The sequence below is a fragment of the Amblyomma mixtum genome, chromosome 7 (genome assembly GCF_055824585.1).
Source record: "Amblyomma mixtum isolate Tamu chromosome 7, ASM5582458v1, whole genome shotgun sequence".
NCBI lineage: Eukaryota > Metazoa > Arthropoda > Arachnida > Ixodida > Ixodidae > Amblyomma > Amblyomma mixtum.
The window spans coordinates 114,611,175-114,637,107 of NC_143018.1; the positions used below are offsets into that span (position 1 = coordinate 114,611,175).

The 25,933-nt window shown below is 48.3% G+C and overlaps 1 long non-coding RNA gene and 3 pseudogenes across 1 annotated transcript; 1 reads left to right on the forward strand and 3 right to left on the reverse strand.

Moving 5' to 3' along the window:
- Positions 1–1,902: 1,902 nt before the first annotated feature.
- On the reverse strand, positions 1,903–7,897 carry LOC149337258 (uncharacterized; annotated as a pseudogene).
- A 3,648-nt stretch (positions 7,898–11,545) lies between these two features.
- Positions 11,546–13,324, forward strand: LOC149337259 (uncharacterized; annotated as a pseudogene).
- Positions 13,325–13,337: 13 nt separating this feature from the next.
- Positions 13,338–25,674, reverse strand: LOC149337260 (uncharacterized; annotated as a pseudogene).
- Positions 14,997–16,671, reverse strand: LOC149337261 (uncharacterized). The gene is made up of 2 exons (XR_016284609.1): positions 16,350–16,671; positions 14,997–15,137 (listed from the first exon to the last, which is right to left on the reverse strand). It is a non-coding gene; the product is annotated as an uncharacterized LOC149337261 (long non-coding RNA).
- Positions 25,675–25,933: the final 259 nt, after the last annotated feature.

Here is a 25,933-nt window from a genome sequence, read left to right on the forward strand (position 1 = left end):
ATTCGCTCGTGGCATGGAAATAAAAAAATTAGATATACCTTTTAAGGATTGCATGAAATTAGTAGAAAGGAAACTAAAGAGAAAATAGCAGTCGGCTTGGAACAGTGAAGTAAACAACTACACTTGGTAAAACCGGTTTTACGTGAATTTAAGTCGCGTGTGCACAAGGAACGTTTCAAAGAAGTGATCCTATGCCGTCTCCGAATAGGCCACACGCACCTTACACACAACTTCTTACTAGCCGAGCAAGACAAACCTGTTTGCGAAGAATGCGGAGACGAGCTTACTGTTAACTAAATTTTAATCTCGTGTTAAACTTGAAAAACTAAGAAAAAACTACTTCAGTCAATTTTATATTGAATGCATTCCTTTTCTTCCAGCACTGCGCTTAGATGATAATGCCATTGTTAACGTACCTTCCATTTTTACCTTTTTAAAAGAAGCAGGCGTACTTGAAAATCTTTAAATATTGAACCACTGGCTCGCTTTATTGCATGATACACCTCAGCCACTTTCGCATTCCTGAGAAGAAGGCTGAGGCTTTTATGTGATTGGTTGGGATCCTCGATATCCTTGTCCAGCCAAGGATGGCCGCTCAGGCTGCCTGACCTTTTTTTTAAAAAACCTTTTACCATGAGCTATTCTTAAATCTCGTTTTGTCTGTTATTACTAGGTAGTTAAACATTTTAGGCCCTTCACGCCACTGATCACTTTCCACATTTTTATTAAATCTCACAGAAAACATTTTCTATGCATTGTGTTTGGCGCATGATGGCCTTAGATGCCTATGTGCCATTAAACCCAACACAACACACCATTTATTTTATTTGGGAGCTACTGCAGTCACGGAATACCAAGCATGTGGTATCATACAGATACAAAGTTGCCGCCGCGGTGGCTCAGTGGTTATGGTGCTCGGCTGCTGACCCGAAAGACACGGGTTCGATTCCGGCCGCGACGGTTGAATTTCTCTGGAGGAGAAATTCTAGAGGCCCGTGTAGTACTGTGCGATGTCAGTGCACGTTAAAGAACCCCAGGCGGTGGAAATTTCCGGAGCCCTCCACTACGGCGTCTCTCGTAGCCTTAGTCGCTTTGGGACGTTAAACCCCATAAACAAACCAACCAGATACAAAGTTTTATATAGCGGCGGTTTCAGAAACATACTTCAAATGTGAATTTGGTTAAAAAAATGGCATGCACAACGACTCATCAAGAGCACAAAAAGAGGACACACACACACGCAGGGGTGGAAGCAGGCTCCAGCTTTTTGGAGCAGGCACGAGAGCAGCACAAGCCTTATTTTGGGGCAACTTTGGAGCAGCAAAAGTCCCATTTTGGAGCAGACTGGCGACATTTAAATTCGACTGCGCGCATTTTTGTTTGCCACCAGACGAAAAACTATATAAATATTAATCACGGACCCACATGCTATAATTGATTAAAAGGACATCAATTGTTCCAAAGGTATTTGCTAGAGTTCATAAAAAAAAGACATGTGGCAGCTACTACAAACAGTTGTTGCAGTGCATTAGCTGTTATTAATTTCCGTTAAGAAAAAAAGAAAACAACTACATAATAGGGACAGTTTTATTTGTATTAAACAAACCCAGAGCACTTCACTGCAAAAACACACATATATGACTATGACACTAGTGGTAAAGCATTAGCCGAGACAATTAAGATAAACTGTTTCAGACTGGTTTACTCCTGATTGCATAAGAGAAAACAAAGGAAAATTGGATCACAGGGGGTAATTGGCTTGCAGGAAATATAATAACTAGACGCAGTGTGGACTAGAACTAGCTACTGACATATAAAATACAAAGACCTTGCCGTTAAACATTAAAAATATGAAGTGAGCTGCGTAATGGGGTTTGCACAAAGCTTCACCTTAACGAAGATTCAGTTGGCCTTCATAGACTGAAGAGATTAGTCAACCGTTTTGATTCGCTCAATCACAAAGGGCAGTTTAGAGTTCACATCACGCTGCAAAATATTACCACTCTCTACCTTGTCCATGTCCCTGTCAGCCGCACCTTTGCTTATAAGCTCTTGTGCACTTGCAAGTTGAGCTTGCGAAATGACAGTCGATGCTGGAGGCTAGACCTCATTCACCAGCTTTTTTCGCTCACAGACTTCAGTTGGCTCCTACTCCACATGTCTTCGCTTCAAGGACGTTGCAACCTTTTCCTCTTCTATTCGCTCCAGATACACCCTGTAGGACTTTACAACGTTCCTGAGAGTGTGCGTGGTGAAAGGCACCTTTGTAGCATCTCCACTGTACCGCTTCATGAAGGCCTTGGTTTGGCGAAGGCTGGAAATGCTTAGTTATGGACAAAGTACTTCGATGGTGGAGTGCTTGTTCTCAATGAATCCTCGTTAACAATCTGCGTTTCAGTGAGGTAATGAAAGGGCTGCTTTGACAAGCTTAGTATTACTCGGATATTTAGCCCGGCCAGCAGGTGCCTGTAGTGCAAACACACTTGGCCAATGGGTGATCACATTAGGAGACAGTTCCCAGTCACTGGTTTCGAGTATAAGAGAATTCCACTCATCAGTGAGGGACCACACATCGCAGGGTGGAATGACCTGAGGCAGTGCGTTAGCCACATAGCGCAGTGACGATGTGAAAGATTTCCCTTTTGTGTCTGGGCTTAAAAATCTTCAATGAAACATTGATTAGCTTGTTGTCCAGTGGAGCCTCACGATCAGGTACTTTGCACAAGCTATGTAAAAGGCTCTTGCCTTGATGTAAAATGCCTTCTTATCAGTCACATCCCAGTTTCACTGACTGCTCCGTGTCCAGTAGAATTTCAGGTTTTTCCTTCCAATTTGAGAAGACTGTACATCAAGTTCTTTCATTTGTGAGCCAGTAGCACCTGCAAATGGCTCTTGGCGCAGAAACCTCCCAAGGGCCTGCCCAGGTAGCACACGACAGCGGGCCAATATTGGAAATCCACTGGCAAAGCGCGGCCCTAACTAGACCCAGAGTTGCCAGTGAGCCTCCGATACTGGTTGGGCCACTCCTTAGCACATCCAACAATGGCCCTAGTTGTCCGTCGCTTTACCAGTATTGGCTGAGCCGTCATTAGATCCTGGCTAACATGGGCCAGGTTAGCCAGGATTGCCCCACTGTTTGACATTGCTGGCTGTGCCATCATCGAATCCTGGCTATCATGGGCCATGTTAGCCAGTGTTGTACCACTCTTTGCCAGAATTGGCTATGCCATTTCCGGGAGCTGGCTATATTGGCCTAGGATTGCCACCGCTTATCCAGTGTTCAAAGTATACTGGCAAACGTTGGTAAACATTGTGTCATCCATTAAAATGGGTTAAAAATTAATTTTATTGTCGAGTACCATATCGGCAGTTCATAATTTTCGAACGCGCTAAAACATGCGAGTTCAAAGATTTGGTTTTATTTATTATTATATTTTAACCGAACACTTTTGCAGTTTGTGAGCAAAGCTACCCATGATTCCGTTGGAAAAGCTGCACTCTGGTTGCGCAGTGAGCAGCAATAATACATTTAGGAGAATTGCGATCGAAGTCCTGTTGGTCAGAATTAACGTTCTGATTACACCCGAGACGCCTTCAACAAAAATTGTCAACAGGCGCCTATAACAAAAATCAAATAAGTTTCATTTGATAAAATTTCTGGAATAAAAAATCACTTTTTTTTTATTCGCTCTAGGAATTCACTCCCGCAGTGCGCAGCTGGTGTCTGCTTCATGGAGATCGGGATACCAACGTAATAGATTAGCGCAAGTGCCTTCGCTAAACCGAAATTGTGCTCAGTTTTGGCAACGTCCAGAAACGAAGCAATCGCCTCGTAATTTTGGAATTATGCGTTGCGCTCGTGAAATATTAGGCGGGTGCTTCATAAACGTACGCGGACACGTGCTAAGCGATTGCTACACTTCCCTACGTCGTGCCCTGTTATCGCGCCTTTCCCGTGTTTTCTGATTTGCTATTTCCTTGCTTTTCTGCAAATCGTAGTGTTGGAAATTGTTGTTCTTGACCATTTTATTCTTCTGTTGCGTAATTTGCATTGGGGGCAATATAGCTCTTGCTCACGTCTTTGCATATTTACTCGCAAGTTTTTTTCTTCTTTCGAACATCACCTTTATTGATGAAAACTATCGAAAGTAGTCGCGAACCACAATTCAACATGCCTTTGTTTGTTTTTGCTTTTTTTGCTCGAAACTTCCACACCAACAAACAATTTGAGGATTCTTCGACGACCACTGAATAAATGGACTGACAACTGGCGTTAGACGCATGTTAACCTAGCTTGTTTGGCGCATGTACGGTACATTAAACTATGAAAGAGCGCGCATTCTGCTTGGATATTTTTTGCTTTATATTTTTGTTATTATGTGGTAACACTTTAAGCTATCTTGAACTAACAGAAGCCACATCATACGGCCCCACGAAATACGCGAGTGTCTCAAGTCGTTTTGGCGAAATGCATCTTGAAGCTCCAAGTTTTTCACTTCAAAATTTTCAGGCTTTTGCTGCAGCTTTGTAGGAATACTTTGACGCTTCCGTGTTTCCCATCCACTTCTCTCTTGTAGATATTCCTTTCTGTACTGCCTGTGGCCATGTGACTCATTCTCCAAAAATTCCAAACACTTTTCACGTGTTTTGGCCTCTTTCCCTCTCTCTTTCAAGTCTTCAAGTCCAATATCTCCCCACCTGTTCTCTCGGCCGTGCCCTTTTCCAGGTAGCGGGCTAACCCCCCACCCCGCGAAGCGCTATTTTTTCTTTTTGGTTGTCACTTTCTCAAAGCTGTTTTCCCTCGCGCGCAGCTACGCGCTTCGCTGTTCCTCCACCTCCCTGTCTCCACCTTTCAGCTCGGGGACTTTTCTCGGAACCACAAAACCTGTATAAGGGAAAATGACTCTCTCCCCTCCAGCACCCCCTCCCCCCCACAATAAGACATTCTTGACTGAAAGATCTTCTTTGTAAGTACTAAAACTCTTTTATCTTGATATACGTCTGGAAGTTAAAGTGGTTTTTGTAGTAAATGTTGCTTTGACTACATGCGCCTTTATTTTTTCGGCAGGAGAAGAGAGCGAGCCAAAAAGCACGAGGACGACTTCTGTGTACCCACTCTCATTGCGAAATGGCTTGCTAGACATCGTGCGCACTGGAATTGTGGCCGAATGGTGAGAATTTAATTTTTCGTCTTTGGTGAGATGAACTCACTAAAGATTCACTACTTTGGCTAACAGCGGGTTTGAACTCATATGACTTGAGATAGGATGCATTCCGGAATATGTCCTTTACCGCTTATGCACGACGGAAATCAGAACCGCTAAATTAATTTTCTACTGCAGACTAGTTGGTAAGGATATATGTAATACTTCCGTAGTGTTTCTTTTTGCCTTCTACACTTGCAGACTCAATAGAATATCCGCAATTTCTGGTTAAAGCTTTTGCCCAAGTTCTCTCGCAATGAAAAAAGGCATTACTCTGGACTATCAGACTAGTATTTTTGTGTGGTTTTCAAGTTGCAGTTTGGAATCCAATTATAGCATGCATGCGAAGCAACTAAGGTAAAACAAAGGTGCCCTGAGTTCCTTGCGTTCAGCGTATTTCGTTAAAAATCGCAAGCCACATTTTTAACCCCATTAAATAAAACTAATCAAAAATGTTGTTTTGACGTCCATGTGGAAGAGACGCTACAACCTGTGCATATTTACTGGAATAAAAAATTAGCTTGCAATTTAGAGATACGAGTTATGATATTAAAACAAAATAATACATTAATCTGTTTTCAATATCACATTAATTTGCATATCTTGCATTTAATATATTTACTGGGAGTGCGCACGACGCATTAAACTAAAACCATTTGGTATAAGGGAAGTTTAGTAAATTAAATTCCACTTTGTGCAACTAATGTGGTGCTGGTTCTTAAGAATAAATTAAAAATTATCCTGTAAAATATGTTGCTAGTGTCTTCACGATGACTGTGTTTCACAAAATTCGGTGTTATTTAATCATTTTTGTTTTTGTTCTGTGATGGCCATAATTGAGCTTACCATGACATCATGCATCTCTTTGCAGGCTTGGCGCTTCGTGAGGCCATCGTGCAAGAGCTGGACGAGGAATTCGTTTGAATGGAGTCCAACAGCCCTCTAGCAAGTGGAGTGCAACGATTACTTCGGATATGACTGATCAGTTCACTGGATGACAGCTCCGTTGAGCGCTTTATGGATGCCTTAGCCGTGCCGCAGCAGCTTGCCGAGATGCTTTGTCCAACTTGATCGGCACGCACCAAACTTGAAAATAAATTGTTTTACCACAACCTCTGCCACCATGCTCTTGGGTCCCCTTTCTTTACTTCCCACAGTGGCTGGTGGTAGCGCAAACCATCCTGTGTGCGCTAGAAGCGTGGTTCTTGTAACTCAAAGCAATAAACTGGTCTTTTTTCTGGAATTTTTTCGCACCCTGATTTATGAATATTTGCTAGGTAGAATGGTATGTATGTACATCCATCCACAGTGCCGGTCATTGGCGAGTGGGTTAATTGCATGTGCCAGCGTTCGAAAGCTGGATGCCATTATTCGAAAGCTGGAAACCATTATTCGAAAGCTGAATGCCATTATTCGAAAGCTGGAAACCATTATTCGAAAGCTGGCTACCAATGTTTGAAAGTTGGCTACCAATGTTTGAAAGTTGGATGCCAGTATGAGACCTTTGCTGGCCCATGCTGCAGAACGAACATCGGGACTGCGTTGGCCGCTTGATCGGCCGAGCGTTGGCCCAAAACTGGCATGAAAGTAGGGCCAATGTGTAAAGTGGTAGCGCTCGGCCCAAATGCCAGTGTAGGACCGATGTTCGTGCCAAGTTTTGCCAACACTTGCCCGACGTTCGGCCAATGTTGTTGTGCTGCCTGGGTGCTTCACGAGAACCAACATCTCCTCATAGAAAACATACAGAAGAGGTTCCTTGCTTTAGAAGAGCGTTTGAAATCTGTCAAATATCTGAGCAGCGTTTTGAAAGAAAAATAATTTTGCTCGCAGTGCTTCGTCACAAAAACGCAGATGTCAGACGACCGTGCCTCATTGAACACCTTGGCTGTCCAGCTTTGTAGAAGAATGCCGTGAGGGCATCATATGATTTTAACACTCTCTCGACACTAGGAAACAGTGTCAGCCATCTACTGTTCACGTGCCTCAAAAACTCTAGCTGGGGCAGTCCTAGATCGGTCAGCAGATCCTTCATGTCCGCATGCCTCGTGGCAAACTCGAAATAGTAGTGGACATCAGTTACAATAGACTCCACTTTCTCAGAGAACATATCCAGCCCAGTAGCAAAAGAGTTGTGAACTTTGTGGAGGCCGCATTCGCCGATGTCAACCATGCCAGGGCTCACTTCTTTAGCGCGAAAAACTAAGACAGGGGAAGAAACACGCAAACAAACAAGCGCTGTGTACAGCGCGAAAAACTAAGACAGGGGAAGAAACACGCAAACAAACAGCGCTTGTTTGTTTGCGTGTTTCTTCCCCTCACTTCTTTCTTTAGCCTTCGCTTAAGGCTTTTCATTATGTTAGGGTCATTGCTGTAAAAACTTATGTTCTTCTTGCGGACGTCACTTAGGGCATCCTTAGTGCAGGAAAACAGCTCATCAGTGGTCGCATGACCCAAATGAAAGGACTGGAGATGCTCCACCACACCATTTTCAGTATGAGGAAAGTAGGAGCGGACAACCCCTTGGCCTCAGGGGTTGGGCTCTCGTCAATCATGATGGTGTAGAATGTGTCGGGCATGACAAGCTCCTGAACTACATTTGCCTTGAAATATGGCCCCAGGCCATCAGGAATAACGCATGAAAGTTTCTTGCGTCCGCACTGGAAGCCTTTCGCTGTTTCTGAATTCGGAAACATGTGACGGTACGTCACTGTTGCTGCGTCTCCAAATGTGAAGGGCATATTGTTGCCACCACAGAGAGGGCAAAAAGAGTTTCTGCATTTGTGACCTTTTCTTGAAGTGACGTTGCAGTCGCACTGTGTACGTCCAGCGTAATTTGAACCTTTGAACTCTTGGTGAGAACACCTTCTGCATTGCGATTTCATTTCGCTTGTGCGGTGTGCTTCTGAGAGCTCGCATGGCGGTGTACCGCTGCAGTGCCATGTTGGCGGCAATACACAGTGGTGCAGCAGAGCGTATAAAAGGCATCACTGTCTTTAGAAATTGGCCGAAACCAGACTGATATTAAACCTCCATTGGCGTCCTTTTTCATATTTACATCGGTGTTTAACTCGGTGCACCGATCTACACAAAAGAGAAAAGCCAAAAATCAAAAACTGTCTTGAAACAAATCCGCACTTCACTCCTCACAGAAACAAGTATACAAAAAGGTTTGATACGAAAAGTTGTCCCACTCAGTTCACTTAACTGCATTATTCCAGTGAGAACTATATAGAAAAAGGATCCGCACTGTTCGCCCAATTCTGTCACATGACACTTCTCTTAGAATTCGAACGACCGGACTTGGTTGGTAAACTTCAAAGCCTTTCAGTTCTGGATAATTTATTAACAGCCACAACGCAACCGTCAAAAGAGTGCAGCAGAATCTCGAATATACTATGTGAGGACCGAAAAAAAAAGAATCAATACCCGCGAACAGGTGGATTTTACAATTCGGAAAATTGCCGTAGCCAAACCAACAAGGAGGGGGCTAACTTACCCTATTCACTCGCATAATTTGCGCCCTCGCGAAAATGCGCACCCAGAGTTCATTATCAAGGCATATATGAAAAAAAAAATGCACCAGCATGCACGAGGGTGCACGCAAGGCAGGCTGTGGAAGATCGGCGCGAACGCGTTGCCTTGTACGGCTGTGAAAGGTGCGAGTAGCGAGGGGACGCCGGCCGCGCCGCTGGGAACATGTAACCACGTAACTGGCCAGGCCAAGCCAAAGTAATGTCATAACTGCTACGTGCGTGGAGCGAGCACGACGGCTAGTAAGCCAGGTGTCCATTCCCTGGCAGCTCCACGTGTAAGAAGTACGTATTTCGTTTGTTAAATTAGCTCCGGTAGAGAAAATTATATTCGCGTGCCGTTTACCCGGCCTACTCGCGCTGGCGGTTGCTCTCCAGGACAAGGTGTCCGGAATCCTAAACAACCGAACCGCTGCCGGTTCGGTTTGTCGCTAGTCAGCCGGGCCTATCACGAGGACGCCATTTTAGCGCCGTTTATCTCCACTGGCTCCTGACAGCAGGCTCTGCGATTGTATCGTTGAGCATTTATTGCAAAGAGCTGTGAACGCGGCGTCATACCATTCCGCGGGGCCGGAGGTTGCGTCGACCTGTGTGTGGATGGCATCTTTGTTTTTTTTTTTACCAGCAAGTGGGGGGTCGACGTATGCGCGACAATGTAGGCCATATATGCGCGTTATGGCCTTTATGGAGTTATTTTAGGAGATGTTCGCGAAATCTCCGCATCTCTTTTTGGAGCCCTAAAGCACAGAAGAAGGTGCACAGATTATGCGAGTGAACTTGGTATCTCGTTCTCGACACAGTAAATACAGCTTGTTGTGTGATATAAGTTCAAAATACCGGCCGCGCGCAAGATATATTACCAGATAATAGTTAAAAGTACTTACTTTTACTTACGCTTGTACAAGCCTCGCGTGACAGCCGTTCCGACCACCACAAGCAGAGACCACAGCAGGAGCGAACCCAACTGTCGATGCGAATGTGGTCACGTCTGTTTCGTAGCGAGCGCCCACTGTGGCCCAGCCGGCAATAACCCACGGCTAAATTTTGGCTCTGTATACTTGCAATGGGCGTAAATTGCCATTCAGGCGCAGCTTGGCGCAGAAGATCAAATTGGCACAGCATGGCGCAATTGGCGCAGCACTTACACTATGTCAACAGTTAAGAAGCCCTAGAATAAGAAGCTAATTCAGCACGTACTAAACACTGCTTGGGAGCTGACGATGTCGGGCGCGCAATCTGACGATTTCTATTAGAGCAGTGTCACAGTGCACGCATTTCCGGTTCTGCTTCCTGACTCGTCTCAAATATTTCTAAATGGCAATTTTGGACCCAGAACATCTGAGGATTCAATCTGAAAGGCAGCGCACATCCCGAGAGAAGAGAACAACTGTTTGTGTGCTTGTAATTTTCAGTAGGAAAAAAAGCAAGGAAGAATATTTTTCTATAAGCCTCCCAAAGCGCGATTTTGCATGAAAAGGGCATCTCAGATTGCAACCAGAAAGGGAAGACAGCCTTCGTGGAAAGATAGCGCCAGTCCATAGCAGCTTCCAGCGTGTGCGCACAGACAGTGGGCTGTACGCGGCCCTCTACCCTAGACCAGCTGAAAGGTGGCAGATGGCGCCCCGTGTGTGCATAGGGGGCACACGCATGCTGCGTCCGGACCACCGTGGTCCGGACGAATGGGCGAGTTGGCAATGGCGGCCCGATGGCAATGGCAATGGCGGCCAATGCTTAGCACGAGAGCGTGTTGCAGTTTTACACGTGGCGTGGTCGCCTGTCGTGACAGCCATGTGTTCTCGCGCATTGGCCAGCTGAGCTTATCGGTTGGCGCCGCCTCGCTTCGAATCCCAGTCGCAGATATTTGAATTCTTTTATTTGGCACAAACCCAAAAACATTGGATTCAAAGTTGTCAACTCTATTTGGCACCTTGACCCGAAAGACTAGCAAGAATGAAAGTATTCTAATAACCCTATCAGAGTAGCAGATTTAATGTCATTCGAACCGTCGAATGCTATTCAGTCTCTTTCGGTTCTACAAGGTAAAAAATATTGCCATTAGAAAATGATGCCAGTGGCGATCAGTGAATAAAAAATTAGTGCAACTGAAAGACAGCAGCACAAGTAAGCTGAACTGGGCTAGTCGGAGCAATTGCATCTTCGAAAAACGTAGCGCGAAACACAAGACACAGGTAAGGTGAAGACAGGACACGAGCGCTCGTGTCCTGTCTTCACCTTACCTGTGTCTTGTGTTTCGCGCTACGTTTTTCGAAGATGCAAAGACAGCAGCGCGCATGAAGATGTTTGAAATTGTTGTGTAGGGTTTCAAGAGCGGGTGAGAACATTTCTGTACAATATTATAGGCTTAAACGAGCCAACCGCAAGCCTGGGGTGTTCCTACATTTAAGAAGGTTTACCCTAAACTGTCAAAGACGGCCAAGCGGCATAACATTGAAGTTAACTAGAAAACTCCAGTTTTTGAGCGAACGGCTCAAACCTGACTTGATAAAATTCTCGTTTGCAGCACCTTCGGTTTTCGATACGAAATTCCCTGTTGAAACTATCCCTTGAAATGATGTACCCGCTGTGTAATCTGCCACTCATATTTTTTTCATTTTTTCAGCAACTGCTAGGCCGTTATCGCTGCAACACGTGCATCAGTATTTTGGGGATATCAGATGTCCAATAAACGAGCTTTTACAAGCAGACGAGGATGAAAGATGCGGTGAAGCGCCTGTGTGCACTGAAATTCCTGCCGGCAACATAACACTTTTTCACTGGGATTCTGCAAAAAAGGAGTACCCCAGCTACTTCATGCAAGATTCTTGCGGAAAGCTTGTGCTCAAAAAGCGGAATTTCATTGCAAGGTTTGATTAAGTTCTACACGGTTATGACAAGTGCCCTGATTCTTCAACATTAGGATATGTGATTACTGTACTGAATTATCCCACAGTCTTTCAGATGTCCAGGCAAAGATTTATGAGGAACATGTTGCTGTTGCCCCTGAAAACGTGCCTTCACTGTCCAAAAAGACGCTGGACGACAAGGCGCAGTGGAAGCGACCTAGGATTCCGCGCATAACTGGAACAAAGGTACGCGATTTTTTGCTGCTCAAAATTTGGGCTTCTTCCTCTCGGACGGAGTTGCAGCGTGGCTGTTTAAGCCCACATATTAATGATAGCGAAGTCAATAACCGGAAATCGCGGGTGCAAGAAGAGGGAAGGGTTCCCAGAGATCCATTAGCATTCGTCGGCGTCTGTTCAATGTGCCACGAGCTAAAAACATGTCTAGGAGGTAATGCATGAGTTGAACAAACGCCTTCCGCACGGGTTTGACCATTGTTTGACCAGAAACCGCGCGCGCGCTTTGCCCGTCGCGAAGGGTGGGCCCCGCAGTGGCACAGTCCTTGGAATGCCAGCTGCGGAGCCGAACGAGCCCCGCCGAGAGACTCACATTCCAAGTAAAACCCGCTGGCCACCAATGGTGGAAAAAAACACCCACCAAACAAAAGGGGATTCGGAGGACTCACTAGGAAATAAAAGAACTTTCGCATAGCAGAGTAAAAGGTTGGAAATAGCAGTTCGCTGTAAGCAAACAAAGTTATGATAAGACTTATGAGCGCAGAAATATCGTTTTGGATGCAAAATATTTATTCTAAGCTCTAATTTTCTTTTGCTGTTTTAAGCCAGACAATTGGAACGAATTACCGAGCGTATCGTATGACTTTACCGAGCGTGTCATACGACTCCGTGTAAAAACGTCTACGTTCAATGAACCCTGCAAAATTTATGAAGTGCGCTGTTTGCTTTCGTTTCAGGCGTACAGAGCACTTTGCTGTCGGCCAGAAATTATTGACAGAAGAGCGAGGTCCCTCATTTTCGAGCAAGACTTCGGAGGGCCAACCGTGCGATACGGCATTGCGATGGAGCCCAAAGCCCGCCGAGCATTTGAGAATGAACACGGCGTTGAAGTTTCATTGTTCGGCCTGGTTGTTTCCCGCAAGAATCCGTGGTTAGCGTGCTCTCCGGACGGAATCTTTCTGTAAGTATATAATAATTTTTGTAGCGGATTTTTGTACAAGATATCAGCTTTTTGCTATTTTGCCAAAACATCAATAACTTCCATTGATGCATTCGATTATTCTGTTCTGAAATGCAGGACGCACGAGAAAGAGGCTGTGCTTTTGGAGATAAAGTGCCCCTTCAGTCGCAGTGGTCAGACGCTGACAACAGATCCACTTTTGCCATATCTGCAAAGAACGATGCTCTGGAGCTGCGAAAGAAAGCACACTTACTACGCTCAAATACAGGTCTCTCTGTACGTCCTGGAGCTTCAACAGTGCTGGTTTTACGTCCACACGGAAGCTGATTCCCTGACGGTTAAAATTTCCTGGGATGAAGAATAACTCGCCGAAGCGATTCCGGTGCTCCGGGAGTTTTACTTCGCGAAGTACCTGACATGCTTGAAAGAATACTACAACACGCAATGGTGCAGTCATCCTTTCATGAAATATACTCAATTTTTTCATCATTTGTTTATTTACCAAAGAGTCAAAAACAGAGCTGTGCAATATGTACATACCGAGAAGTGTAATAAACAGAGTCTCTTATGAGACATTGCATTCATTCCTTGCAAAAATTACTGGCTTTAGGTTTGTTATCACAGCGACCACATGAACAATATTGTCACGTTGTAGTGACGGCAGTCCAGCGGTCAGGAAGACACCAGAAAGACTTGCAAACGAAGCTCTTTATTTGGGCTGACTTGCGCCCGCAAAAGAACTGAATCACTCGGTGGCGGCGTAGAAAGAGAAGTTTATTTTTTCTGTTTTAACATAGAACATACAAAACAAAACAGATGAACTTAATTCTCTGATCAGTCAAGCACATGCGCAGTGACGCAGCACTGAGCACGTCAGTAATGCAGTAAAAATGCCGATACTCGACCGCCGCGCAGGACGATAAAGTATGTCGACCATTTGCGCAAGAACTCAGCCTCGCTCATTGACAGAGCGTCCATGCATGCTTGTTCAAAGAGGCGCGTGCGCAGGCGCTGCAACATTGGGAACATTGTTCTTTGCGGACGCCCATTTAAGGATGCCACTCCACGCTGCCGCCACAAAACGAACATGCCGACACACAAGAGCATATTTTGAAACACTTCGGGAGAACTAGTGCGCGCTTCCAGGCGGGTTAAAAACATGCGTGACACTAATGTCCAAAAGGTGCGCGCAACTACACACTCAAACATTGCGTGCTGCAAAGTTTCAAGCTGACCGCACTGCGGGCATCGGGCGGAGGGCGCCACGCCCCACGCCGCAAGGCGGTCTCTTGTGGGCAGGACCCGCCAGCCTCGCAGCCAGCCGAAGTCCCTGACATCTGCAGGAAGCGTAGCTGAGGTCAGATGGCGCCAGCGTGCCCGTCTCGTTTTCTGGAGTTGTTCGCGGGTCAGCGCAGCGGCCGTTAGTGCTTCACACATTCTGGAGGGTGGGGTTTCATCAACATCCAGATCGGGCACGCTGGCAGTCAACGACGTCAGTGTGCGACGCACATTAACGAAAAATGCCGGCGGCTGCTCGGCTGTAGGGCCAACCACGTGTTGTGAAAAAAACACGTTACGCGCTGTACCCAGAAAATATGTGAGGAGTGTTCTCCCGGGATAGTCTGGGTTGCGTACAAGATCTCGTACTCCTCGCAAGGCGAGCACATTGCACATGGTGCGGATACAAGGTATACCAAACCCACCCATGTACGATGGAAGGCGCATGAACATTCGTGACACAAGTTCGGTTTTGCCCGCCCAAACGAAAGAGCCACAGGCTGAGGTTAGCCTGCGCGCAAACGTGCGCGGCGTAAGCAACAAGCGTGCTCGTCAATCGTCGAACTACGAATGCCCGCTGCTCGCGGCATCGTTCAATTTAAAGCCGGCAAGGAAACCATAGAGAAAGATATTGGTAAAGAGCGGACACTCCCATAGGGCCCAGCGGCCCATTTGACTGCAGCGCACCAAGCGGGCGGAGTCTCATAACATCCGGTTTCGGTTTCAACGCGCGCAGTTTGAATGGCTGCATGCGCTGCGCCTCGCTGCCTGGGACGACTTCCGGTTCCGGTTTCAGGGGCGCGCGGTTTGAATGTTAGCATACGCCGCGCCCCGCTGCGCCGTTGGCAGCGTATAATTAAATAGATTTCGAGTGCTTTTGACCAGCCATGAACGCAGCTGCATCACAGCCTTTGCCAAATATTAGCACTCCACAAAAGACACCAGGTTTTGAGTGAAATGAGAACATTTATTTTGTGCAACATAAACAAAGCCGTGGGATGCGCAAGATGGTTCCTGGCCTCCTGCTCAAGTTGATCCTGTTGCGGCACCACGGCACACAGCAGGTGTTGCCGACGGGTGGCATCACCTGAAAAATTCGCAAGTATGGTCATTCTCAGTCACCTTATATTGTAACTCTGTAAACAGTGAAAAGGTGCGAAAGCGGCGAGGGAACGAAATTACGAGTGGAGTAAACATGTTTTTGCGAAACTCGCGTGCTGAACGTCGTTGCGCAAAGTACAATACACATACCGTACTACACGGCAGATACCAATCAGCTTTTTGCAAGCATTTCTACATTCCCCGACGTTATTGTCTACCTTCTAAAACCTAGGTGGACAGCAGAGTACGCGGTTCGAGAATATTTCGTACAAAGACGGCCACAACACGGACTACGAACCAGAAGTACACAATGTGTTAGGAGCACTGAGAAATACACGGGTGCAACGTATGTTTTAAGAAGCATAGAAAATTAAACTATCGGCGCAACAGTTCTTGGTTTTCAAGCTCTTTAGAGTTTAGAAAGCCCGACGCGTTGCCTTTTTTTGCCGGTTTTCAAAAGCGCATTCCTGTGTTGTCAATGCACGGGTGAAATGTGCGTTTCCACGAGCGCAGATAACGGACTCTTTCACACGTACTACATACATACATACATACGTACTACAAGAGTAAGGTTTTTGAGCTTTTCGTGCGTCATCTTTTTTTCCACCAGTCTTGAAAACTACGGTCCCGTACTTGCTGCGCGGGAACGGTCGTCTTCGCCGTTCGCCCACTTTCAAAAAAGTACATTTTAACCTTACACCGACAAATGTCACCCATAAGAAGTCACATATTGTCGGGGGCCATACAAAAACGTGACGTCCCGAGAAAGCGCGAAACCAAGCAAAACTAACCGCTAGGCACAGCGCGTCGGGCCACAGGCCGTGGGCAGGTTTTTTTTTTGTTTCTACGCGCCGACCGGCGAGGCTGCATCATGCAGCATCATTCCTCCCGCCGCTCCCGCCACGGCGTAGCATGACACAGCGTGCGCGCGCCCTTCACAACTGCGCCGGCGTACTAAGCTAGAGTGCTCGAAATGCAGCGTAATTTTGCATAAAGTGCTTGAAATGTAGCGTACTTTTGCAAAAACAAAACATTCCTTCCTTGACGTTGTCACAAACTGCAAGAATGCCGTGAACAACAGCCGGCTGGCCACAGAGCGAGCGCGCCGCTTCACGAACTGCAGACAGGCAACGGCGGCCGGCGCGGCCGCCTAAATTGCATGCAATACAGCGTACTTCCACAAATAAACATTTCTCACCTTGCCGCCGTCATAAACAGGAGGAGTTCTGCGTCGAAGGGCAAGAGAGACGAAAAAAATTGCGGTCTGCACGCACGAACAAATACGCCGCACGCTTTCACGCGCACGAAACAGCCCCCACGATGCTCCGTTGTCTGCCACTTGGATGGGTCTGAGCCGCCGCGCCGGCTACCCGCCCGCGCGCGCGCGCGCGTTTAGAGACTGGTGGCGCCATCCTGGAGTTGGAAGATTATCTAGTGGAGGAGGAGGATTGCGCGTCATTTCCTGGGGCCAGATTTCGCCGAGTGTCCGCTCTTTACCAATATCTTTCTCTATGAGGAAACTTCGAGATAACAGGTCGAGATCATCTAGAGTAATCTAGAAACAAGTAGATGCAGCTGTTCATGGCTGTGAACAATCGAGATTAGTCCGGTCGCTTCTCGCGTCACGAACAAAAGTGATAACAGCTCTTTCCTGCAGCCTTGAGCGTGAACGAACACTACAATGATACGTGGCATTACCCCCTTCCAAAGAAGCGTCGCCTCGACGCTTAAAAAAATGAAAAATACGGACAATGTAACATCGAATCCATTAGCGTTCATAGTAAGGTTTAAGGCGTACGACATGTACGACTTCCGGGCGTGTGCGTCGTCGTTGAGATGCTGTAGTGCCGTCGGGGATTACTTCATAGTCGAGGTCACCGATGCGACGGAGAATCCTGTACGGGCCAAAGTAGCATCGAAGCAACTTTTCACTCAATCCACGGCGGCGAATTGGTGTCCATATCCAAACACGATCACCTGGCTTGTAATTCGTGTCTCGTCGGCGCAGATTGTAGCGTCGGGCGTCGGCGTGCTGCTGGTCTTTAATGCGAAGCCGCGCAAGTCTTCGGGCTTCCTCGGCGCGATCAAGGTAGGCGGCGACGTCGAGGTTGTCTTCGTCGGACACGTGCGGGAGCATTGAGTCGAGTGTTGTCGTGGGCTTCCTGCCGTATACCAGCTGGAATGGGGTAAACCTGGTTGTCTCCTGGACGGCAGTATTATAAGCGAAGATCACGTAGGGCAGAATGGAGTCCCACGTCTTGTGTTCGGCGTCGATGTACATGGAGAGCATGTCTGCGATGGTCTTGTTCAGACGCTCTGTGAGTCCGTTGGTTTGTGGATGATAGGCAGTGGTCCTCCGATGGCTTGTCTGGCTGTAGTTTAAAATGGCTTGCGTCAGCTCCACTGTAAACGCCGTTCCTCTGTCTGTGATGAGCACTTCCGGGGCGCCGTGTCGCAGGAGAATTTGTTCGACAAAAAATTTTGCGACTTCTGTTGCGGTACCACTAGGCAACGATTTTGCTTCGGCGTAGCGGGTCATGTAGTCGATGGCCACGCTGATCAACTTGTTTCCAGATGAAGAGGTCGGAAAGGGGCCGAGGAGGTCCATCCCTATTTGCTGAAAGGGCTTAGTTGGCGGTGGTATGGGGTTCAGGAGTCCGGCTGGTCTAGTCGGAGGCGTTTTGCGTCGCTGACACTCACGGCACGTTTTCACGTAATGGGAAACGTCGGTAGCTAGCCGTGGCCAATAGTACTTCTCCTGGATGCGGTGCAACGTGCGAGCAATCCCGAGATGTCCTGCAGTCGGCTGATCATGACATGCCTGCATAATTTCTTGCCTGAGATTTTTGGGCACGACAAGAAGATGCACTGTCCTGTTCGGCGCGAAGTTCTTCTTCAGGAGGACATTATTGTGAAAGACGAAGGACGACAGTTGCCGCTTGAACCCTCGAGGAGGCGATGCGGCCTTGCCTTTCAGATAATCAACTAGGCTTTGCAAGTCAGGATCCGAGCGCTGCTGCTCCGCGAAACTGCTGGCGCTTACCGGTCCTAAAAAAGCTTCGTCGTCTTCTTCGATTGCTGCGTCGACGGGGGCTCGCGACAAGCAGTCTGCGTCGGAATGCTTGCGGCCAGATTTGTAGACTACAGTTATGTCGAATTCTTGAAGACGCAGGCTCCAACGGGCAAGGCGGCCGGAGGAATCTTTCAAATTGGCTAGCCAGCACAGAGCATGGTGATCGCTCACAACCTTGAATGGTCGTCCGTACAGGTAGGGGCGAAATTTCGACGTGGCCCAAATAATGGCGAGACATTCTTTCTCGGTCGTCGAATAGTTAGCTTCGGCTTTCGACAGTGAACGGCTAGCGTACGCAATAACTTTTTCCTCTCCACCATTTTTCTGAACGAGCACCGCTCCTAAGCCCACACTGCTTGCATCGGTATGGATTTCGGTTTCGGCGTTTTCATCAAAGTGCCCGAGCACAGGAGGGGACTGTAATCGGCGCTTTAGCTCTTTGAAAGCCTCCTCTTGCGGCGTTTCCCATTTAAAAGGCACGTCCGCCTTGATAAGTTGGGTCAAAGGTTCAGCGATGCGCGAAAAGTTCTTGACGAATCGTCGGTAATAAGCGCACAATCCAAAGAATCTGCGTATAGCCTTCTTGTCATTAGGCTGTGGAAACTCTGCGATCGCAGCCGTCTTCTGGGGGTCTGGGCGAACTCCATCCTTGCTTACGACGTGACCAAGGAACAGCAGCTCCTCGTAGGCGAAGTCGCACTTCTCTGGTTTCAGTGTCAGGCTTGAAGACTTGATCGTTTCCAGCACTATCCGAAGCATTCTGAGGTGGTCTTCAAAGTTTGAGGAGAAGACAACAACGTCATCTAAGTAGACGAGGCAAATCTGCCACTCCAAGCCTGCGAGCACCGTATCCATTACTCGCTGGAACGTCGCTGGGGCAGAGCAGAGGCCGAATGGCATCACCTTGAACTCGAAGAGTCCGTCTGGCGTGATGAACGCAGTCTTCTCGCGATCTCTTTCGTCGACTTCAATTTGCGAGTAGCCGCTCTTCGGGTCCATCGATGAGAAGTACTTAGCGTTGCATAGCCGATCCAGTGTGTCGTCGATGCGGGGGAGGGGGTAGACATCCTTCTTCGTAATGCTGTTCAGGCGGCGGTAATCGACGCAGAAGCGAAGGGTGCCGTCTTTCTTTTTCACTAGGACAACTGGTGCTGCCCAGGGGCTCCTTGATGGCTGGATGACGTCGTCACGTAGCGTTTCCTCTACTTGCTTGCGGATAGCTTGGCGTTCTATCGGCGATACGCGGTAGGGGCTCTGCCGCAGTGCTCGGGCGTGTTCGTCTGTGGCAATGCGGTGCTTGGCAAGCCGGGTTCTTCGCACATTCGATGCTGATGAGAAGGAATCGCTGTACTTTTGAAGAAGATTGCGTATTTGTTCTTGTCTGCTCCGTGGTAATGCCGGGTTGATATCAAACGTTGGTTGATGGCCTTGGTTAGATGGTTCTACGGGTTGGTCGGGTAGGGCAAATATGTCTCTGATGTCTGCCAGCTCGTCGAGGAAAGCGATCGTCGTACCTTTGTTTACATGCCGGTATTCTTCGGTGAAGTTGGTTAGCAGCACCTGGGCTTGGCCATTTCGGATTTGGGCGACTCCCCTTGCGACGCCCAGTCCTCGATCAAGGAGTAACTGGGTGTTCCCCTCGACGACGCCTTCGGCAGTTTCGACGTCTCCAGTACCTATGCAGGCGAATACACTTGATCGGGGCGGCACGCTCAGTACTTCGTCAAGGACGTTTAAGCCAACGCGATGAGTCGCTGTCGTCGGTGCAGATATGGCTTTGTCCGTGGAAAGCTTGATCGACTTGGATCGAAGGTCGATGATCGCCCGATGTTCATTCAGGAAGTCCATTCCTAAAATCACGTCTCGCGAGCATTGCTGTAGGATCAGGAAGGTTGTCGCGTAGGTTCTCCCATTTGCAGTAACTCTCGCGGTGCAGCGTCCTGACGGCGTAATCAGGTTACCACCTGCGGTGCGGATCAGCGGGCCATCCCAAGTTGTTGTTGCCTTCCTGAGTCAGACAGCGAGTGGCCCACTCATGACGGAGTAGTCAGCTCCGGTGTCCACCAAGGCAGTAACCGCGTGATCGTCGATCATAACTTCAAGGTCACTTATTCGCGTTTTCGCATTGCACGTTGTCTTCGGTGCACGATCTCGGCTTCGTCGAGTAGTGAGGCTGCGGTGGGCGCACTGCGACGGTACTTCACTGGGCAACGGTAAAAGCTTCAAGTCTGGCCGCGTCGTCGTCATCGTCGTCGTCGGTGTCGTCGTCGTCGGAGCTGTGGTCGTCGTCGGAGCTGTCGTCGTCGGTGTTGTCGTCGTCGGTGTTGTCGTCGCCGGTGTCGTCGGAGGTGTCGTCGGAGGTGTCGTCGGAGGTGTCGTCGGAGGTGTCGTCGGAGGTGTCGTCGGAGGTGTCGTCGGAGTTATCGTCGGTGGAGGATCTTTGTCCTTGCGCTTAGAAGCAACCTCACCTCCAGAGGCTGCTTTATTCAGTTTAACCTTCGGGGGCTGGGGGAGCGTCCACGCACAGCGTAGCTTCGGCTCGGAGATACGAAGCGCGGAGACGAAGGCGACGGTGAACGTGATAGGTGGCTGGGTGGTGAGCATTCTTCCCGACGCAAAAATTCCTCAATTTCGGCTGGTCGCTGGCCGGGTCGGGGTCGTGGAGCGTCGTAAGAGAACCCTCGGATGCCCAGTCTTCTGTATGGGCAGTGCCGGAGGACGTGACCGGCTTCGCCACAGTGGATGCATAGTGGGCGGCGCTGGTCGGGAGTTCTCCACTCGTCGCATTTCCTCGGCTGCGCGCGTCGCTCGTAGGACGGGCGGGTTGGGGCGAGTGGGCGGCGGTCCAACGCAGCTGGCTGAGAGTGATAGGGGCTTGGGTCCCGTCGTCGAGGGGCAGGACGGCGCACAGCTGGGGCGTAAGTCATGGCTGGGGGCTGCAGAGGCTGCGTGGGTGTCGGCGTCACAGCCAAGGCCTGTTGAACCTCGTCCCGGATGACGTCAGTGAGCGATGAAATTTGCGGCTGCGTTCCCGTTGGCAGCAATCGTCGGAGCTCCTCTCGCACAACTTGACGTATAACATCCCGCAGGTCATTGCTGTTAGCGGTGTCCAGGCAGCTTGCTGAGAAAATGCGCTGCTGGCAGTCATACTGGCGGGCTCGGGCATCCAGAGTTTTTTCCATCGTGGATGCCTCTTCTACAAATTCCGCGACAGTTTTCGGTGGGTTGCGGACGAGGCCGGCAAAGAGTTGCTCTTTAACTTCTCGCATGAGCAACCTTACTTTTTCTTCTTCCTTCATGTTTGCGTCGGCACGCCGGAAGAGACGCTTCATTTCCTCAGTGTACACAGCAACGGTCTCGTTTGGGTGTTGTATGCGAGACTGTAGCAGCTGCTGGGCTCTCTCCTTTCGCACAACGTTCGTGAATATCTTTAGAAGCTGCTCCTTGAAGGTTTCCCAGTTCGTGATGTTAGCTCCCTCATTCTCAAACCAGACTTTTGCTGGTCCCTCCAAGGCAAAGAAGACGTACCTAAGCTTCGTAGCATCATCCCAGTTGTTGAAGGCAGCCACACGGTCGAACTGTTCCAGCCACTCTTCGGGGTCGGCGCCAGGCGAAGCGTCGAAGGTTGGTGGCACCCGGGGCTGGTGAAGAATGATTGGAGCCGTCGGCTGGGGCAAGCTCATGGTGGACGTTCCTGCTGGCTTTCGTTTCCGGGTAGGGTCAGGCAGAATCCCGAACTCAGGTGCGTCTCCTAGCAGACGTCGGCTTGCGCGGTGGACTGGACTCAGGTCCTGCGGTGAATGACTCGAAGGGCTGGCGTCGCGACTTGCTGGGGGTGTCCGGTACTTAGAAGACTACCCAGCACCTCCACCAGATGTCACGTTGTAGTGACGGCAGTCCAGCGGTCAGGAAGACACCAGAAAGACTTGCAAACGAACCTCTTTATTTGGGCTGACTTGCGCCCGCAAAAGAACTGAATCACTCGGTGGCGGCGTAAGCAACAAGCGTGCTCGTCAATCGTCGAACTACGAATGCCCGCTGCTCGCGGCATCGTTCAATTTAAAGCCGGCAAGGAAACTTCGAGATAACACGTCGAGATCATCTAGAGTAATCTAGAAACAAGTAGATGCAGCTGTTCATGGCTGTGAACAATCGAGATTAGTCCGGTCGCTTCTCGCGTCACGAACAAAAGTGATAACAACCCTTTCCTGCAGCCTTGAGCGTGAACGAACAAACACTACAATGATACGTGGCAATATCATCGACATACCCAGTCAGTTCATGAGAAATTCTTTGGGACACTATATTGGATGTTTTCAGCCTTTGGATAACTCTTTCCACATGAATGCAGACAGACGCTGTCTCATACGTAGCATCGACTTCTGACTCCGTAAACTGGGTACTCGTCGCAAATGGTGGCATCACAAGTGTCGCCTGTTGCACCCCAACGTCAGTGCGAATTCCCGGAAAGCCTTTGTCCGCTAGAATGACATCGCTAGGCTCTAGAAGGGATAACAGCTTGCCGTCCACTGTGATGGTCGCGTCCGAAGTCCTTCCGCCGTACCCTTCTGCTACGAAAGTTATTGCACCATTCGGTGCGATGCAGACTTAATACTTCAGGGTCTACCTGCCCTTGTAGTGGGAAAACCACAGGCTGCGTGTCTCCACATCTGGTGGCATTTCGGTTTCTATTGCAGTACAATCTATAATAGCCCTGCACGTATCGTAGTGCCTTTTTAAGCTCGGCGGCATTGTCCGCTGCACTGCTAGTCGTGGCGGCCAATAGATCCAATCTTTCATTGCTACTTTTATGTTCACAAGAACAGACTTCAATACCCTGGACGCCGTTGTGCTGTGCACGCAAAACAGTGAAGCGAGAAACGAAAACGGCAAGCCATGTTTTAGCTTCATCAAAAACAAAAGAAGCTTGTCCTCAACGGAAAACTCCCATAACCTTTGCGTTCCTGGCGGAAGAACACTTAGAAGCAACGAAAAAAGTTGAAATGACACGGCAGTGAAGGATTGCAGCGCAGCCTCATTACCATGAGTGCCCTGAAACCTCCAAAGTACGGCTGTTTCCGCACAGGGCCCACGTTTTTGTCGCACAATTGAGCTGAGTCACATGGGGTTCCGCGTTCAGCGGTGGTGGAAGTCCTGTGGTGCACACAGCAACTTGCGTTGCAATTTGATGTTGTCCAGATGAACGTAAGTTCCCCGGAAAGGCATTCGGCCTCCATGTCGGTCATCGTGCGTGCCTGCAATGCACGAAATACCAAAAAAAGTAGCATGTCAGCGGTTGCTGTTAACATTTTCCCGATTGCTTGCACACTGATCCTTTTCAAGACTCCGTGAGTCAACCTCCCTGCGTAGCAAAAACTCTATCATGAAGACGCTGCCTACCCTAGGAAGAGAAGTTGGGTGCAGCGCTAAAGACATCTGTCCAAGCCGTACGCCGTGTATGCATTGACAAGAATTGCCTTAGCGCACCCTTCCTTCGCGATTGCAGCGCGGGGAGAGTGAGTTATACCTGCGAAGGAATGGCTTGGTAGAGCTGTACTTAACTACCTTTATCGCGAAAGCAACAAATTTCAAAAATGTGCAGGAATTATGTGTGTCTACAGCGCTGCACCCTATTTTCTGTCCCCAGAACCGGCTTGGCTGCCATGGTGAAGTGATTTTCGCTACGCAAATAAGCTACTTCTCACAGTTTTGCAAACGCTCAATGCTGCTTTGAAGGAAAAGCTACGTACATCGGCAAACTTCTTTTGTGACGCAGTTTCGTCACCGCCACTCGGTGGAGGGTCGGCGTCAAGTGAAACTGCATTCATTGGGCGTTGTGCATCAAACAAAAGGATAAAGATTGCGTAAGTGACCCTTCTATCAAAATGTATCACAATGAAGACAGGTTCTTGGTTTCCACATGTGTGTGATGTGACAGTTTGAAACTATAAAAGGAGTGTCGTGTTTTCAAATAAAGTTAGTCGCGAGTCTGCGCTTGTTGTGTTAACTTCTTTTCCTTGTCTTTTTGTGCGCAGTACCCCCCCCCCCCCCCTTGTATTCACCATTGGGTGAGGATCATCGTCGATCTGCTGATCATGCTTTCTGCTCTCTTTCCTTTCGTCTGCAGATATTATGCAACAAAAATAAGCGGAAGTGCAAGAAAAAGAAATCAAGGTCAGTCGTCAAACGAACAGATGTTTCGTCCATCGCCGCCAGCAAAATGTATTAAAACAACTAAGCTCTCGACCAGGCGGAGCAAAAAAAAAATAATGTGACACGCCGCTCTGAACGGGGAATAAATACAGCAGCGTATTGCATTTAAAATGGTCTAAGAGATGTGCAGGAAGAGGACAGGAATGGAGACGTTCGAGATTGTGGCGAATACATATTGTCACGTTATAGTGACGGCTGTCCAGCGGTCAGGAATACAGCAACCAGTCTTGGAAACGAAGCTCTTTACTTGGCCTGACTTGCGCCCGCAAAAGAACTGAATCACTCGGCGGCGGCGTAAGGAACAAACGTGCTCGTCGGTCGTCGAACTACGAATGCCCGCTGCTCGCGGCATCGTTCAATTTAAAGCCGGCAAGGAAACTTCGAGATAACAGGTCGAGATCATCTAGAGTAATCTGGAAACACGGAGATGCAGCTCTGCATGGCTGTGATCAATCGAGATTAGTCCGGTCGCTTCTCGCGTCACGAACACAAATGATAACACCCGTTTCCTGCGGCCTTGCGCGAACGAACGGACACTTCAATGATACGTGGCAATGTGATAGTTTTACAAGCGCACCTGCATGCACCCATGTGCCTGCTGTCGTTTTTCAGACCAATTACGCGTTCTTGGAGAAAATATCTAGCCCCGAAAACACAACAAGTACACATTATGTTGAAGTAGAAATGTTATAGCGCAAACAAAGACACGGACAAGAGAGACGAAACACACACACAAGCGCTAACTGTCAACTGGACAGTTACTGGATGTATACTGGATGAAGTACACATTAATGAATCCGAAGTTGATACATTTGTCAGCATACCTGTCATAACGCCCGGATGAACCACTTGTGCTTGCTTTTTTGTAGGCTGATGGGAAGATACTTGGGTCGGTAGTAGGACGGGTGCTTTTCTTTATTCGATTTAGCATTTCCTACAAAATGCGTGCTGCATATTTTGGATTTCCTCGAAGGCATCCAATCCGTACCATCTTCGGTGCATAGTTCAAAATAAAAACAAATATACATGATACTCCGCTACACGTTTGCAAGGAACGATGCTGCGGCGCTTTTATCTATCGTCATATAAGTTCACGAAAGTGCATCAAGACAGTGCCAAAAAACTTGATTTTTCCAGCACTGTAAAACTGCAACGAGTCCCTGTGTCTACAGCATGGTATGAGATCAAGAAAAGGAGATCGAACTTACTTTTGGCGACGAATAAGCCGAATCCAGCGCTCACGCAGGGTTGCCAGCTCCTAATCTCAAAAAATAGCCAAGAAAATGATAAAAGTAGCCAAAAAGTAGCCAGTCTACGGCCACGGTCTCAAAAGTAGCCAGAATTGGCGCCAAGGCACCAAAAAAAACGTCACCAGAGGCAGGAAATTTACAGTTTAAAGAGAGGGGGCAACCTATGGGGCAATAGTGCTTGTAAATAACTTGGAAGCATAAGAGGTATTTATGACATGACTTGAAAAGTGACCAGAATAAATCATT